Genomic DNA, 14,223 nt, shown 5'->3' with positions numbered 1-14,223 from the left:
ATGTGCATGGCCTACATTGAAGTCTTGAAAGCTGGTTTAGAACCAGCTTTTTCACTCCAGCACTTTCTTAAATTTATTTATTTATGTATTTTTTGCGTTAGTGGAAGTCATTGACAGGAAATTGGCAGAGAGAGAAGGGTCGCGAGACGAGCAGCAAACGAAGATGGCCACATTAAAGACTATAGCTTCTGCATATGGGGAGCCCGCTCTACTGCTGCTCCATGCGGCGCCATTCAGAGAGAACGCTGCTCAAGCCACCCCTGCTTCACACCTACTCATTAAATCAGCCCTGTGAAACTTTGGTTGCAAGTTCAGCAACCAAAGACTGCTCTGGTCTTTTCACGCATCACAATAATGCAGATGGAAAGCCGGGGACTGAGAAGAAAGTGTGAAATACATGTCCAGTCAGCAGCAGCCTTAATGTGTTGGCCGGTTTTCACATTTACACTTATGTCTTCTTTTGCGGAGTGTGTTAGCAAATACACATTGCACTAAGCTCACCAGCACTTCTTCCACTTCTGCTGGGATTTGGACCGAAAAGCGCCACCGTCACGATCTCCCACTGCGCTCCATGTACATAATCCCACTTTAGCAAATCAGTGGCAGAAACGCATTCCAGAGGCACATGCGGCCAGGCTCCAGAGGGACCCTAACAGAGACGGCGGCCCCTGAACCTTCCACACGCGTCAATGCACGCCGGGGTCGAGCGGTGACCCCTGGATTGGAGGGTCAGGAAAGGAGTCTGGCCAGTGTTCCTCTTCCCGCTCATCCTCCACGTCTACGACTCCTCTGGGAAAACATCCCTCTCCATCTGCGTTCATGAATTCTCGTGCATTCTTGTGTTTTTTAGAGCATGTATTTCATAAATCATCCCGTCATCCACTCCTGTTCCGTATTAAAAAGGAGCCTGAAGTAAAAGTAGAGAAGACGACAGCAGAGACGCGTCCGGGCCAGGTCTGTTTTGTCGGGATGTTTGAGAAATAAGAGAATAAAAAACGTCTGACCAGAGAAAGATCTCTGAACAGGAAGGAGCAGTTCACTGAGTTTCTCTATGTGCGAGTCTGTTTTTCAGCAGACCCGCTTGTTTTTTTTTGTTGTTTTTACGGTATATCTGCGTTTTATCTGTTCGTGCGGAAGGACTTGTTTACGTTTGAGATTCCAGTTAGCAGTGAAAGATGACCTGTCCTAATGTACCCACTTTCCTCCCCAAACTGTCCCCGTTCCTTCTCCCTCCGCCGACCCCCTCCCACACTCGCCCCATCCGACTTCCTCCATCAGTATTTCTCTCTAAATTCAGACGAACTTTTTTCTTTTCTTTTTTTTTCTTTGGCCTCATGTTCCCTTCAAACCTTTCCCCGACTAACTAAGAAGTGGAACTGTAAATGATAATCTTCGTGTTTATTTTTTAGATTTATAGTGAAAATCTGCAGTTGGCATCGCTCTTGTTGTCTGCCTCCCAAAGGGACAACAAGAACAGAACGATGCTCCCCGTAATCACATCCTGTACCGATTGTGGGACTTTATCGGAGTCCTGAAAGCGAAACGTGTTCGTCCAGTCCTCTCCTGGGTGGAGAACTCCTCCGTGGCCTCGGCACCAGATGGAAGCTCTCCTGGCGTTCTGAGCTGGCCCGGTCATTTCCTGTCAGAGGTCTGGTGTTAATCAAGGCCTGAGCCAGCAGAAACGCCCCCCAACTCCCCCACCTCCACCACCTCCTTTTTTTTTCTTTTTTTTTTTTATTGCTTGTCTCTTTTCCCCCCTTTCCTTCATTTTGAAGGCAAAGAAATACATTTTTCCTCTCTCCTCCTTCCTTTCCTCTAGTTTATGCTCCTTTGTCTCATACGCTGTACCCCAGCTTTGTTTAGCAAACGACAGATCTCACTGCAGGCAGTTGTAAATTGTGCTCCATGTTATCAGAGTCACTTCTTAGAACTGCAGGTCCAGCCTGATAGGGAGAGATAGTAAGGACTGAGCAGAAAGGAGTCTTTCTTAACTTCCAGTCTGGAGAGTCTGGTTACGTCCTGGTGTCTGTTTGCGTCTTCAGGACTTTGATGGACCCAGTCACAGATAGGCTTATCTTCCTGCTCCACCTACTCCGCCGACCAGACACAGACCCTAAAGCAGATGGAGGTCCTCCAGGTTCTCCTCCATCCCTCCTTCCTTGGGTTCCTGCTCAATATTTCTTAAACCGATCTACGTGCCTCATCTCCAGTGCAGATGCTGATGGTGACACATCACTCAGACTTTTCTGCTACAGGCTCTGTAGCAGACTTATGACTCTTCTTATACTCAGAGGAATTTATCAGAACAAGGGGAGAGGGGAAATCAGGTAAACTGTAAATTACTGTAGGATCGAAACTAAGGAATATTTCAGCAGCATTTTTTTTTCTTTGGAAGGTTATTTTTTTAATCTGCATCAGATCCAAAGTTACCTCGTAAATAGTTTAACAGCTCAGTAAAACTAGCCGGGCTATTGCCTTCCTATGCTTGATTCTCATCTCCTCTTACTGCTCCACCTGAGTTTTCTCCCATTGAGCTGAATTCCTCTGACAGAATAATTTTATAATTGTTTTTTAGCCAAAAAAACAACAACAAAAAAACAGTGACTTCAGTCTGATGAAGTACAGGTTCACTATCGTTTAAATCCAGCTGTCAATAGATCCTCTTTCCTCATCACATCTTCTGTCCCCTCCTCCATCTCACTCCATCTTATCTTCTCCAACATCAGTCTGAGTCTCCAACCCTCTTACACACTTTTCCTCTCACGCACACACACTCTCCAAACTGCTCTTTGTTGCCGTCATCCCGGCGGCGTCTGCTCTGCGTCAGATAGCTCGGCGCTATCGCGTCCGACTCCGCCGCTCACGCTCCAGGTAGACGTCTCAGGCGGAGGGATGAATGGGCCGGCTGTTCGGGACGCTTCGTCCTTCTCCGGCTCTAGCATGAGGTGAAACGTTGAAGCGGAGAGCAGAGTCACCGGCGCATTCAAAGGTGCCGGCGCACAGACGGTGATAATGAAGGGTCTGCAGGGAGGTCTGCTGCCATGTAAACTTAACCCCCCTACTTAAAATAAACACACAAATTCACCAAACTTTATAACCCCCTTTGCTGTAAAGTCACCATTTATAATTGTACACTCCCTCTCACTCCTCCTGTAGCATCTCTGACCCAGAACATACAAACTACAGTCTGTGGATTTTTTTTATTCATTTATTTATTTATTTTTTTCCTTCTCCATAATGTAGCTCCAGTCTCTCTGCAGAAAATCTGCCCAGTAGTGAGGGTGTTATTTCCAGGATGGGATGTATGGTTTTAATTTTCTCGTTTTTCTGTTGTTGTTTTTTTTCTTTTCTTTTTTTTTTTTCACGTCTCCCTCCCTCTGCTGGAAGCGTTGGACGTTTCCCGCTCCAGAGTCTCCCAGTTGTTCACAACAACCTCTCTCCTCTAATGAAACACTTGCATGCGGTGGAGTGTTGACAGAGTAACATTAGAGCTGTGATGTCTGAAGCTCATGTTAGATGTGTGTCATACAGCATGCACTGATACAGCTGATTATCACATTTATAAACCGACTATTAGCATAAACATTCTTTCTTCACATTCTTCAGTCTTTTTTTTTCATACTTCATTCCTAAGAGCCAGGTGTCATTTTTAGGTGTCCTTCTGAGATCTTGGGTTCATCCATCCAATTGTACTTTTTTGAATCAGAATCAGACATTTTCTTAGTTTTAAATCTGGGGAGTATAAATTATTGCCCAAGGCCAGAATTCTGCTGTCATCAAACCAAATTCTACGATTCCAGGTAGAGAGTCGATCAAACTACGAACCTTTATGCTTGTGTTGGTAGGAGAGGAAAGGCCTTTTCCAGACAGGCCCCCTAAAAATCCACTTAGCATGTAGATTTGCATCTTATGGTTGCTATGGAGACTTAAGGACTCCAAGTTCTCCATCTGTGAGCATCAAAGATTTTATTTGCCCCCACCCTGACCGTCCTGCTGACAGGATCATCTGGGGTCCTCATCCTACTATTTGCTACAAGCTCCATTTGTGTAAACATTTCAGGTTTTGCTCCGACTGTACATACAGTCACAATCAGCGAGTGTTTTGACTTATGAAAATCAACGGGGAAAATGAAGAGAAATGAAGAGTGGTCTGTAAGAACCACTCTCTGTGTTGTTACATTTCTTAGTGTTCAAATTTAAACGTCTTAAGTAAAATAAAGTGCAAGTTACAGACAGATTTTTTTTGCACATTTATGTTTTTAGGAACAGCAGTGAATTTATAAGAACATATGTAGTTTTATAACTTGGTCTTTTCCCCAACAGATTAATAGTACTTGTAAGTTGTTGGGGTTTTTTTCTAAAAGTTTTACTGTGAGATTATTTTTAAAAGGATGATCCTGGCGAGGCGTCTCGTCCTTCGGCCGATCCATGTGCTGAATTCCAAGTTAACCAATATTTCTTACCAAGGTCAAAATTGAAAACATTGCAAAACCTTGAGGCAGTTAAAATAATATTTATTTAGAGAGCAAGATCTCTGGTTGCTTCCACGATAAAGGAATGAGGCATAGTCCAGATTTTATCTGGATCTGTTTTTGCTAAAGTGCAACGAGATTAAATTGGATTTATTTAACGTTGTGACAGCAGGGTTAACTTATTCCTGCCTTCTTGTGTGGATGCATTGACACAAACACACACAAACATCTGCTCTCATTAGGAGGCCTCCTTGCATCTCCACCAATTATACACACACACACACAGGTGCAGCTTCACACTCTCACCTGATCTCAGTAACTCTGAAACAAACTTCCTTTGCCGTCTGCATGTCTTTACTCGTAAGAGCGATCAGCTCTCAGATGGGATCTGCCTTCGCAGATTAGATTATTGTTTTAGAGGGCTGGATTAGGAGGTTTTTATAAGATGAAGAGTTATAATAGTCTGCGGTCAGTGGTCACACTCTACATCTCATGAGCACATTTGGTGTTTTTAGTCTGTTGCCTGAAAACTCGGGCAATTAAATATATATATTTACTCAAATTTGGAAGATTGAGACGTTCCATTAAACGTTCCGAGGTCAGAAATAACTACTGGTCTGAGTTCGCCAGTGGTCAGCGAGGCAGTAGACTTATCCACCCTATAATCCACTTTGATGTGGACCTAAACCCCAGCAGGACGTGATGTTTGTGTAGGATGCCTGCCTGGACGGATAAGTATATGTGCGATCCCGCTTCTGTGTCTTTCCGAGAGTTCTACACGAGGCGGTTCCGAATGAGGAAGCGGAGCCGTGATTAGAGGGATCTGACATTTGCCAAAGAAACTTCCTGAGATAGGAGGCTTCCTCTGTGTCTGAGGGACTGTCCTCCTTATCGCTCGCTGTCTACTCCATTCTATCTCACCGATGCCTCAGCAGATCAGCTCCGCGCATCTAATTGGAAACAAAATTCTCACCTAACTTTCGTCGTGTAAAGTCTCGGTTCTGCTTCCTGTGCAAATTTGACTTGATTTGAGAGCTTTTCTTTAAGACCGACACTGTTAATACCATCTTGTATGTTCAATGTGCTACTCATTAGCTGCATTTCCATTACTAATGGAAACTTTTTTGATATTTTGATATTGTAAAAAAAAAAATAATAATAAATCACAATTTCGCAATTGCGGCGTTTCCAAAAATGCAATTAAAAGTAAGTATAAAACATAAAAAATTATGAATGTAAAAGTGCATGCAAGATATATTCATAATTCAGCCTCGGCGTCTCTTTTTGGCGTTGGAGTGACAAGCTCCTCATATTGGAAGCAGCTATATGAGGAGCATTTAGGGGAAATTGTAGTCTGCAGTTTTACAGAGGAGTAACGGATTCAACAGTTTTGAATGACAAATTTAACTTTTGATTAATTGTTTGATGCTGTGAGGCCTCTGATGGAGCTAAAAAACGCACATTGCTGCAAAATAGGGTGTTCCCATTGCAGATTTGTGAAATGCACCAATTTTGATATGGCTGAAAAACCACTTTATCCTAACACAAAAGTATTTTTCAAGATTGGCATGTTTTCATTCAGGAAATTTATTTTCCATTTTGGGCATTTTTATGGTGAATGGAAACGCAGCTACTATTTATTTAATTGTGCATATTTAACCTGGAAATTTTAGTTAATCAGATTAATTATTTTGCTGCTAAAATAATCCTGGGATACATTAGGAAATAATCCGCGTTATACATTAGGACATTAACAGTACCTTCATTTTGGAAAGAGGAAAGCGACCAATGGCTGCCTTTAGGGCGCCTTTCCTGATCGCCAGGACGCACGCTGCAACTGACCTAAAAGGGCAAGAAAACTTGGCTGCAATCAACCCAGACCTGAATCACATGAGTCAGAGGTCTGTGGTTTCCGTTCTGTGTAGCGATGACTTGAGTCACTGCTGCACAGATGACTCAGGTCTGGAACGTTTTAGGCATGTGGATCAGCGTTGTGTTTAGAGTAGATGGACGTAGGCATGCATTGCAAAGGAAACCCACGCACAGAGTGAAGGGAGGCAGTGACTTGGTGATGCTCTGCGGCTTCTTCCTCTGGCAATGATAGCTGGTAAGTGCTCTTCGGAGGACATCGTTGGGAAGCAACTGTCTCTGTGGCGGTTGTTGTTATTTTTTGTGAACCGCTCCTTGTGGCGTGAACCTGAAGGTAGATGTCCAAGCAGTTTTTGTCCAGGATGTGTGGAGTCTGCAGAGATGCACTCAGTTGTGTAGAGAGAGAGAGAGAGAAGCGAACTGAGGCGAGAAACTGCAGTGTGACGAAAAGTGTGATTTCATGTAAATTACTTGAAGATAATATCATTCTGGCTAAACCAAGACATTTTACTGATACAGGAACCAGAACAATCAATGCCTTTAACAATGAAAACAAAAGTACAAAACTATTGCAACGTATCCAGATCAGTGGTTCTCGCATGTTTAGATTCCCCTGGCGTAAAACACACACAGGAACCTGCAACTGTGACCGCGGCTTATTCTACCACACAAATTATGATAAAGCCAAATAAAAAAAAAGAGCAGGCCAACACAACAACACAAACAGTCCCAACAAACATCACAAGACACTGCCGTGTCACGACCAAGCATCGAGTCCCAACCCCATCTTTAGAAAACACTGATCTATAGAGCTTGTTTAATGTTTCCCACTAAAACTCACATCAGCTCAGAATTACGCCGAAGCATTTCATTGGCAGCTTTTATTCCATGGGAACGACTGTGCTTGTAAATGCAAGAACGTTTTTTGAGAACTTCTAGAAATAAGTGGTAAAAAAAGAAACATTATTTTCTTGGATTTGATTATCACAAAAAAAAGAAAGCCTTTTTAATCAGAACTCTTAAGGAAGGTAGGAAATTGGCTGACTAGAGTTTATTGGAAAAGGAGTTCTTTATCAGATGCTGTGACCTGAAAAGAGAAGAGACTCTTTGGAGGTGAGAAAGGCTTAAAGGTCAATACAGAATCTAATATTAACTTTTAATTAAACTTTCAAATAAATGTCAGTGTGTCTGAGAGTCATAAAAACTGAATAAATAATTCTCTATCTTGCAGATTTATCTTCAAGATTGGGGAAATGGAAAGAGTAATCTCTCGTTATCATGCTGCAGCGTTTTATCATCCTGCATATCTCCGTCAGTTTCCCCTACTCGACCTTTGTAGCATGTCTTGCTGCAAAATTATGCAAATGCTGGTTCTAAGTGTTTATAGCAGATAGTACGTTGCTTACTGGGAATATATGCCTTTGGTCTAATCCTCTTCAGTTAATTAAATGCGGTCTCAAGAGTTAAGCACAGAATGAGCTGGTATGTAGAGGCGTATGCTTCTCTAAATAACACTGTTTGAAGATGTAAAACAGACTGAAGAAACAAACACATGCTGCTACTCTAATACCCTTAAATAATCATCAAAAAGTCTGGCCGATTTCATTAAAGCAGGGGTTTTGACAGTTTATCTGCTCTGGAACGATGTGGAGGTATGTTATGAATAAAATGTCAAGCCGGAACAACATCAGCAATGACCTCAGTGAAGCAATTTCTACCCATCGGACGAGTCTATCATTCTTCATCGAGGAAGGCTACCAACTAACAGAAAAGAGATTGTTAGCAATCTTCACATTTTTACCAAAGGTCAGCCCACGCGATGCTCCGAGAAAAACAATTGGAGCTTTAAATCAGACTCTTTCCTTACTTGGCATTGGTGACAATACATTCACGAGAGTACTGTAAGTAAAAAGGCTGGACAAGTTTGACTACTCTGGAAGGACTCACTGGAAATGATTGCATGGCTTAGTAAAAAACAAGACTAAATGTTGCTAACAACCATCAGGCACGATGGCGGAGGGTTAGTGATTTGTAGTTGCTTGGTACAGGACCAGGACACCTTGCAAACGTTGAGTCGACCATAAACCACTCCGCTATGCTGGAGTCACATGTGTGACAGGCAGTCTGACACATCATACGACACAAAGATTCAAAACCCAATGGCAATTCTACAACAAAAGAGTTGAGAGAACAGAATTGAGTTGTTGCAGTGATTCAGTCAAGTCCTAAGGACATGCATTGTCTCTGAGTCTCTGATCTCTGAGTGAACCAGTACTGGCAAACCTCAAGGAGAGTGGTCCAAACTCCTCCCAGCAATCTGAGGGACAGATACAGTAATGCAGAAAACACTACTTTAAATTATTTGTACTGAAGGTGGCTCAAGCATTTCTTTTTCCAGCGACCCAGTGCTGCCATATGCCAAGAGAACCTATGGAGGTACTGCACCGTATGCAAGACTTGTCCACCGTTCACTGTTGAGTCTTTCTCCTGCTCCGTCAGATCGAACAGTTCCTCGTGCTGTCCAGCATCAGAATCTTGTTCATTTGTGGAGAACAAACGATGCTGCAGCTCTTTGGTACGGTCTTAAAGATGAACAATTTCATTATTGTACTCTGCTACTTCACTTTCTGTTGCTGTCTTTTGTGGGGACGAGATGAGTCACTCCACAGCAGGACGGTCTGCATCTGAATGAGCAGATGAGCGTGAGTCACCGTAAAATGACGAGTCTTCACGAAACAGAGTTCAAGGGGGGGAACTATGCTTACGAACGTGTAGCAGTGTACGAGCAGCACATAGCTGTCCGTCCTGGCCTTGATGAAAGACCGTCAGGGAGAAAGTATGAAACAGTCCAGTTTAATCAATCAGCCTGTGTGTGTGTGTGTGTGTGTGTGTGTGTGTGTGTGTGTGTGTGTGTTGTGCGTTTGTGTGTGTTTGTCCTATGTTCACTGCGCCTCCACATGTGGCTTTAATCTCTGCTTTCTTTCGTGTCCCACCCATCTTTTACCCTTCACAGAGACTTGTGACCACCGAAGACGTCTCACTGGTTCAAAACAAGTCGATTTTCTCCAGCCTCTACTCCGTGTTTCGGCTTTTCTGTTTCTCTTTACACCATTGTGGCCCCAAATATCTCATAGTGTAAAAATCTGCTTTCATATTCCGCGTCCTGGTTGAGATTTATCTCAGGCTGTGTGTGTGTGTGTGTGTGTGTGTGTGTGTCTTTATGGCGTGTTGACTGATCATCCAGTAAACAGAGCCCAGAGCTCAAATTTCACTGGAGTTTATTGCTTTGGGTTCAAATCTGCCATGTTCAGGTTGTTTATTTGCCCTGCAGGTATCACATTCAACCCGCAGCTCTCTCTCTCTCTGTCTCTCACTCCCCCCCTCTCTCTCTCTCTCTCTCTATCTCTATCTGTCTCTCTCTCTCTCTTTCTCTCTCACGCTCACATGTGTAGTCCCTCAGCCTGACCATGCAGTAATAGCTATGCAGAGTCAATAAACAGTCATGCATGAACTTGTTCACAAAAATACACAACTCTTTGTTCAGCACTTGTAGAAACTGATCTCTCTCTCTGCTTTTCTCACAGACACTTTTCTCTCCTTCATTTCCTTTCGTTGCTCACATCTTCGGACAGTTGCATTATAACATAATGTGAAGCTGCTTGATTTTTCTGATTTCTTCAGCTGGCATTGTAACTCGTCACCTTTTACTCTATTCTCTGATTGCGGCGAAGAACTTTAGTTCTCAAACAGCATCATTAGAACCGACGCACACAGCAGAAACGGCTCAGGGGCAAACTTGTGGAGAACGTCACAAGGTCTTCTGAAAGGGAAAACAATGTGGCACAACTGTAAGCTTTCAAGACATCCCCGTCCATACACATTGATTGATGGGGAAGGGAGAGGATTAAGAAGAGAAACAGTCAAGATGCCCGTTGTAACTCCGGAGGATCCATAGCTTTGGTTGGACAGTCTGTCAACAGGGTAACCTATAAGGTCAAGACAGGATCAGATCGTATTCCTCATCCATCCAGACAGAAAAGCAGGTAGGACGATGTAAGCAAGGTAGCAAGTGGAACACGTTAAAGTTCATGGGGCCTCGCAGACCTCGAGCGATTCCATGCGACTGACCGTTCGACCAAATTACACCCCAGGTCTATCTTGGCCGGAACTACGTAGCAATTTGACAGGAATGTCATGAGAGAGACGGGAAGCAAATCCGCTTTGGAGGAAAATGTAGATTAAAATCTTTTACTCATAAACAAAGCAGAGAAGTTGGCCTAAATGAATCTTCCCCACTGTGTTCTCACTGACCAGTGTCTGCTGTGTTCCTTGCTGTTTCTTCACTAACTTTTTAGAAGAAACCTCAGAAGGCTTCACGCAACACCTGGATTTTCCATTTGCTAAGCAGGTGACTTCTGGGGGTCGATTGGTTTCTCTGATTTTTATTGAGGGGTCTCAGATTGAAGGGGGGTTGAGTACAGGGGTACACCTTTTCAGATTTCACATTTGCTAACAACTTTTGTCAATCGTTCATCTTTTTCCCTCCATTTCACAAATTTACAATAGAAGTGGGCGGATCAATCCAAAATATTGGTAATATTGATACCAAGTCGGTAACAATATAAGATCGATACGTTAGGTCCAGATTTCCTTTTCGAATTTCTTTTTATTTTTATATTGTAGATTCCCAATTCAAAAAAAGTTTTGATTTGCTCTCAAATATTTTTTTTGTACTTTTATTTAAAAAATCACACAATTAGTTTTGTTTCTCTGCTGCCTTTGTTTGTCATGTTACTCTGTTAACGTATTTTATAGACACGTATCAACTTTTTCCAAATTCTGTCCCAACAACTAAAACAACTGTCAGAAGTTTGATGATATATCAAACTTGAATAATAAAAAGTATCGGTATCGATAATTTCAATAATGACCCAGTATTTGCTTTGTATCGGATTGATGCCAAAATATGCAGTATTGCACACCTCTGACTTGCATTAGTTTGTGCTTATTATGACGCATGAACCCCGCCCCTCCCCTAAAAAGTCAGTGCACACAATAAAAGTTTGATGTTGTAGTGAAACGTGAGAAAAGTTCCCCACGTGTTTGACCATTTTTACAGATCACTGTGGTTCGCTCCAGCAGCGTGCAGGGACCCCGCGGGACAGAGGCTACGCAACAACCCCAACCAACATGTCAGCCGTCTGTCAAACACACCAACTTACATAAACATACGCAGCGACCAGGACTGACCCCCCCTCCACACACACACACATACACACACCCGCCTCTTCATCCCTCCATCCCATTATCAGTGGATCTGAACAGCGTCACTGTTATCTGTCTCTGTCTCCTCTCGGGAGCAGCGGAGCACATAGCGCAGTTATCATTCAACAAACACACACTCTCACTCCGACTCTGTCATTCCTGCGCACACACACAGACTTACACAAATGCAGATGCTGCAGAGTACGGATCAAGGGTTAATCAGGTCTTTTCATCGGCTGCACCACCCTCTCCTATCTGTCCTCCCGCTGTCTAATGGCTGTGTTTATATATGTGTGTGAAGCTGTGTGTACATGTGTCCGAACACCCTGTTGTCTCACCAGTTGCATTTTCTTTTTTTTTTTGGTCCTCTTTTGCTCCCATAAAGTCAATAAGGAGTTCTGTCGTCCTCCTCCACTGTTTTCTTCTCCAACCCGGGAACGTTTCTCCTCTATGAAACTACAAAATGTGTGTTTTCATTAAGTGATTAAGGGGGAAGCATTGCGTCTCTTTTGCGGCTATAAAATCGGCTTTTTATTTTGACGTATGCTCAAGTCACGTCAGAGACGTGGGTCTTCCTTATAAATTAATAAGCAGGCGAGGTTTAAACTGAACGTTTCATGGTCTTGAATGAGTATGGATCCTCACCGAGAGAGGAGGCGCTTCCTGATTCACAAGGTGTCCTCTCATAGAAAGCTCTCCTTGCGCCCCGAAAGCAAAATTTATGAAATGAGTGTTCAAAAACCCAAAACCGTGTTCAAGGTTCACAACACCGACTTTCGTTTGGAGTGTTTTTTTTTTCCTCTGCTGCCTGAGGCACAAACCTTGGAGAGATCTGTGTTGTAATGAAAAAAAGACTAACATTGGCAGCTCATTTTATCTTAAATGCTGTTTTTTTGTGCTGTTGTCATATTGAAGAAATAACAGAGTTCATGACTGCTTTTTATGCCGCTTTGCGATAAAAGATGCACATTTTAATGTATTAAAGGGGCAGTATTATGTAGAACCAACATTTTTGGGCCTTACATTATGTTATAATGTTATTCCCTCATCAAAATTATACCTGATTTTTTTCATGCATGTTTGAGAAATCCTTGAATCTCCCATGACAGCCATTCAACTTTATGCAAAATGCCTTGGAGGGACCTAACCTAAGAACGAAACTCCTCTTCAGAGCTGCAGTTTCCAAGTTTCTGAGCTTCCGCCTCACAGAGCAGCCCTCACCCGCGACTCCCTCACTCAGCTCCTTCAGACTAGCCAGCAGCAATTAGCAAACAGCTGGTGGAACTGAGCATCTGCTGAGCTCATTATAGGAGCTACTTCCCAGTGCAAAGCCAATAAAAATGTTCTTAAAGGGTTAATAGGGGAGTGATGTTGGTATGACTTCCTGAAGGCGAAGTGTTAGAAGAAGCAGGGCTTTCTTAAAGAGACAGAGGCCCAATTTCAAGGTCAAATATCTTTTAAATCATATTCGATATATTACAGCTGAAGGTGACATATGTACTTGATTGTGCTGTGAAATGATTCTATATGGGTGGAAAACATATAATACTGGCCCTTTAAGCCATCCATTAATTGATCTATCTATTTATGCATTCACTTATTAATCAACCTATCTATCTAATCATCCATCGATTTCTCCATCATCCTTTTGTTTGTCTGTCTGTCCATCCAGTCTGGCTAAGTCTTGCATTTTGAGTTTGAAGCTCAGAATACTCCGAAATAATCACATCAAATCATCATTGATATGTAAAAAAAAAAATATTCAACAAAAAAAAAAGAATAGTTTATGGATGATCAGGAAAGAGTTATGAATACAAAACTAGATGCGTTTACACGTTTCCTGTGGGAGTTAATTAGTTTGTCAGTAGAGTTTGTGACAGCATCACATACATATAATCCTGTGCTGTGGCGTCTTGCTGCAATTTTCCACTTTTCTTCGGGACACCAGGCAGTCGCCTTGGAGGAGCGGCTGACATTTAGTCCTGCTCTCGGGCAGCTCTGCGCCACAGTTCGCTGATGATAACCCCAACCGTGTGGCTGGCCCGGAGCCACGCCGCCCCTTCAGCTCTTCATTAGCATTGGTGCTGTGGGATTGAGCTGGGCCACTGCCAGGCTGCACTCAGGGCAGTCTGGGCTGCCATGCACATTATCACATTATCGTGCTTCCTAGTGTGTGGGATTGAACATTTGCCATCAGGCTTCTAAGTGCTTTTACCAGCTGATCTTACAGACTTGCAGAGCTTTTGAAGTCGCTGACTCTCGGATGCACAAGTTAATCTTTGAGACTGCAGAGTTTTTGGATTGTCGACCATTATTATTATTATTATTATTATTATTATTATTATTATTATTAATAACAATAAGTGTTGGCCTTCATGGTGCAGACAGTAATAAAAACCTTTAAAAGATGTTGCTATGGAGACTCTGTGACCCCCCAACATGTCACTTTTTGTCACAGTTCTCTACTATTTATACCCGATTTTTTTATTATTATTATTATTATTATTATATTATTATTATTATTATTATTATTATCATTTACGATTTAAGCATTCAAGCACTCTGATCAGCTTACAATGTTAAATATAAAAGATTTTAAAAATCTGCATTAACTTGT

General features: G+C 42.5%; 1 protein-coding gene across 1 annotated transcript in view; it reads left to right on the top strand.

Annotated features, from left to right (window-relative positions):
- Positions 1-14,223, top strand: part of scfd2 (sec1 family domain containing 2) — a 129,040-nt gene that overhangs the window by 67,677 nt on the left and 47,140 nt on the right. The gene's annotated exons all lie outside the window — the stretch shown is intronic.

The sequence above is a fragment of the Poecilia mexicana genome, unplaced genomic scaffold, assembly GCF_051168715.1.
Source record: "Poecilia mexicana isolate PSO_F unplaced genomic scaffold, ASM5116871v1 scaffold_4, whole genome shotgun sequence".
NCBI lineage: Eukaryota > Metazoa > Chordata > Actinopteri > Cyprinodontiformes > Poeciliidae > Poecilia > Poecilia mexicana.
The sequence above is the reverse complement of the archived record's forward strand: the minus strand, read 5'-3'. Positions and strand labels throughout refer to the sequence as shown.